We start from the raw sequence: 4,704 nt of genomic DNA on the forward strand, positions 1-4,704 counted from the left end.
AGCCACAAGAGAAAATGTTTATACTTGTGTGTCAGTTTACTTTTTCTAATACTCAGAACATTCTTTATTTACTGCTCTTAAGATCATTCAACTCTTTCTTATTTATTGGTGATATAAGAGAACCTAACGAGAATTTTATCAAGATTAAATAATCAAAGGTGTTGATATCTTTGTTAGCTTAAAAAAAAAACGAGTTTTATTTATAATTTCTGTATCTTATAATTAATTCTTTATTTACCGCTCTTAAGATCATTCAACTCTTATTTATTGGTGATATAAGAGAACCTAAGGAGAATTTTATCAAGATTAAATAATCAAAGGTGTTGATATCTTTGTTAGCTTACAAAAAACCAATTTTATTTACAATTTCTGTATCTTATAATTAATTCTTTTCAGTGTAGGCTCAATCATTTTTAAAGGACATGTTTCCAGTTATGCACTCATCTTCATGAATCTATTTTAGAACATTGTCCTATGAATCTTCATCAGCATTCATTATTAATCCCCATCCCTCTTCCCTCCACAGGACTCCACCCCTTAGCAAACAGTAATCTGCTTTCCACCTTCATGGCTTTGCCTTTTCTGTATAGTTCTATAAATTGCATCATACACCATGTGGTCTTTGGTCTTTTCTGCACAGCTTTTTTTCTCTGAATATGTTTTTGAGGTTCTTCCGTATCATTTCCTATGTTCATAATTTATTCCTTTTTTATTGCCAAATAGTATTCCATTATATGAATATGCCATATTTTACTGGCTGAAAAATTATTGCATTTCTAATTTTTTACTATTATGAATAATGCTAAGCATGTTTGTGTGGAAATGTTTTTATTTCTCTTGCGTAGACAGCTAAGAGTGGCACTGCTAGATCATATAATAAATTTATGTACAACTTTTTAAGTAACCATTATGTCAAACTGTTTCCAAAGTGGCATTCCTATCAGTAATATTTGACAGGATTCCTAGTTTGCATTCCTATCAGCAATATTTGAGGGCTTCGATTTCTCGACTTTCTTGTCAAATTTTGCTATTGTTTTTTGATTTTAGGCGTTCTAGTAGGTATGAAGGGGTTTCTCATTATGGCTTTGATGTACATTTCTCTAATGAATTTTAAAGCCATCTACTGAAGATAGCTCTATAAAGAAGATGTGATGTCTTTAGGGAAATTTGGCATTTAATTCAGAGATATTTAGAAAGTCTTGAAAGTATTTTTGCTTTTATCCACAATGACAAGAACAAATCTTCTGCTGATGAGAGAATAAAATAATATCAGTATAGCAGAGCAATGGGCCAAACTCTGATGGGCTTCTGGAGACCTGGCATTTATTACTGTCTGCCCCTCTGATTCTGTGACCTTGGCTACGTAGCTTACAGTTAACTCTTTATTAGTATGTCATGGTGGATGTGGGAAGCTCTCAGATAAAATAGTTCATTTACTTTAAAGGGATAAAGGTTCTACAAATGGAGGCATGTTATGTCAACTGCTTGACTTTCTATCAACTCTGATCTATAATACATGTTCTTGTATCTGTTGCCCTTAAATATAATCTAACACTATACTGTGTATTTTCAAACCATTCCATGAAAAGGCAGGAGAAAACCCATTATATAAATGTGAAAAATACAGCAAAATCCCCAGAAAGAAAAAATAAATAATTCAAAACCAGATCAATTCTGTGGTTTGGTATTGTGCTTGGGATTAAATCGACATCTCATTAAAACACCAAAGAAAATAGGAAGTACTTTCAAAATCAAGCTCTTAATGACTTCTGCAGAAAAACAGAGTCCAGAGGCCTCTTTTGTCAACCTACAGAACAGGCTGGTGCCTTAGACCAGCTCATTGGCATTTAGGAAGGGGGGGGATTTAACTCCTGCCCTTGTACTATTAATAAAGAGCAAATATCTAATATTAATAAACACTCATATTCATGGCAAATGATTTTCTAACTTGTCTACCAGACATTATACTAATTGAATACTTTCCAATGTTTCCATTAGGCAAAGATAGAGAAACCGACATTTATTTGGGAGAAACGATTTCTCGAAATTTACTCTCGAGTTTTAGGGTTAATTTTACTTTTCACAACTATTTTATATGGAGAAGGAGGACACATGAAATCCAAGTGGTTCCAACTCAGTAAGTAAATGAGACAACTAAATCCTACAAACTCAAGCACTCCAATAATTCAGGAGTAAAATTAAAAAGCAAAATAAAGGCACCACTTGAAAAACTTTAGTTACCTCTATTAGCTAAGAAAAGGAAGTGTGAAAGAAAATTGGCCAAGAAATTTATATGAATTCTTTAATAATATAGTGAAAAGGTAGACTCAGAATTCTCTGGGCTGAGGAAGTTGATTTCTTGAGTAGGTGAAAACTTGGTAACATAGGGTGGTACCCAAAGTCATTAAGCAGCTGTATACTTCTGAAGTTCTCAGAAGCTATGTGGAACAAGGTTACCAACAGAGCAGATAGTGGCAACACAAGTAAAACTCCATGGTGTGGCTAAGGTTATACAGAGTGAAATACACCTCACGTTAAACTGTATTCTGTGACACCCAATAATTACATGAATAGTGGCAGTTTACCCTTATTTTGAGATTCGTACTACCACACTTCACTTGATTTTTATGTAACTACTGGACGATAGTCTTGACTTTCCTTTTTCTTATTTGATAGAAGGGAGACTGGAAGCTCAAAGTAGGTAAGTGATTTCCCTGATAAAATAATGGAGACTTGAAGTACAATCTTCCAAGTCCAAGCTCAGAGCTCTTTGTAATTGCACAAACCTTGAGTGGAGATAATCATTCTTATAATCAAAACCAGTCTTGAAAACTGGTCTGTGCCCCTCCAGAGAATATAATTTCAGTTTTCTAATACTTAAGACATATGGGAGAAAACGTATTTCATTTTTAATTCAGAAACTTATACGCACATTTAACTGTGTTTTCTCAGACTAAAAAGTCACTTTCCTCCTCCTCCAAACTACAGTTAGAGATAGATAGGCTCAGTAATATTTTCTACAATGGTAGCATCTATGGTAGAATAAGGCCCCGGGTAGATCTTTTATTTCTTTCTATACTTTTTTTAGAAAGGCGTTTCCTTTACTTATTCCTCCCAGCACAGTTGGAGAATGTTTGTATCAAGTTTATGCCAGCTTCCCTTCAAAGCAGAGAGCAACTGCTTAACAAATGGCAGGTTTATGTAAGAGGAAATCTCCATGGTTTAACGTGCTTTTGTTTCCTGTCAGTATGTACCTTCTGTTTTTGTTCACGCATAATCATCCTTTAACCTGCACAGACACAGAAAGGACACCAAGGCTTGGGGAAATGGATATCCAAGCAATTCCTTCCACACTGACTTTCCAGTTCTTAGCCCAAAGGGATTGCCACGAGACAGAGGACTCCAGTAACTGGGGCTGCTGTGTGCAGAAGGCGACATATAAAATAATGCCACAAAGTCCCCTGTAAAATGCCACAAAAGACCCTCATCATCACTTGAATGAAGCCTTCTCTCTAGATCTGTTTCAGGGATACTAAAGGATTTGGCACTTATCTAAGCTGTTGCATTTCCCCAATGAACACATATTCATTTGTCTGTGTGTCTCCATTAGACTGTGAGTTTTGACAGAATAGGGACTGACTCTATTCACCAGGGGCCTACAACCTGTTTCCTATTTTCTACAAGGTTTGTTGAATGGAAAGATGAACCATATAGTCTAGTGTGGGAAGTTTTGACTACAGAGAGGTGGCAGTGGGATTGATGAAGAAGGGGGCATTTCAAAAATAAAAAATACTAATAAGATTTGCTGAATGAGGAGGTTTATAACGTACAGATTAGTTGAAAGTGGGTTCAAAATATGTAGCCAGAGAAGATCATTGAGCATTTTAGGAAATAGAGGACTTTCTTAAATTCTATGTAGGAGGAAATTTGTCAGAGATTATTCCTGAGTGAATTTGGAGTTTGGGATATTTACAGGTCACAGTAAATGCTTATTTCACTCCTTTTAAAATCCTAAATTCATGAGTGCTGGGCTGAACTTAGTAACTCATTTTCAAAGAACAAAGTGTGGATAGGGCAAATAATTGGTTAGCAGAGAAACCGTAGAGAGTGCCGATATCCTCAGTGAGATCATGCTGGTAGCATGGTCAACTTGATATGATGTGACTAGTGAGGCATTCTTCCTTTGAGTTTTTTTTTTTTTTTAGGACCCATAACTACAGTCTAATCATGAGAAAGCATCAGAAAAACTCAAAGTGATAGGCACTTTATGAAATACCGGACTGACCCTTACTTCCCAAAGCTCTCAGGGTCACAAAAAATAAGGAAAGACTGATGAACTACACCAAACATCGCAGTTATCCATTGATTAAAGGTAATATGTTATACTAGATGGCGTCTTGAAACATGAAAAGAACATTAGTGGAAAAACTGATGAAATAAGGTCTGGAGTTTAGTTAATAGCAAAGTAGCAATGTTGGTTTCATAGTTTTGATAAATATTCCAAGGTAAAGTGAGATGGTAACAGGTGACAGTGTTTGCGTGCATGTAATGATGTAATTTGCCTTCAAAAGGCTGGGACCCTGTAATGTAATGTTAATATCATTAACCATAACACGTCAAATTTCTAAAGCACGTTCACATGCACTGACTCATGATGGGACAATGTCATAAGACTGGTAGAACACAGATTTTTTTTTTTTTTTT

This window comes from Otolemur garnettii, unplaced genomic scaffold (genome assembly GCF_000181295.1).
Source record: "Otolemur garnettii isolate 467f Iridium unplaced genomic scaffold, OtoGar3 scaffold00020, whole genome shotgun sequence".
Classification (NCBI taxonomy): domain Eukaryota; kingdom Metazoa; phylum Chordata; class Mammalia; order Primates; family Galagidae; genus Otolemur; species Otolemur garnettii.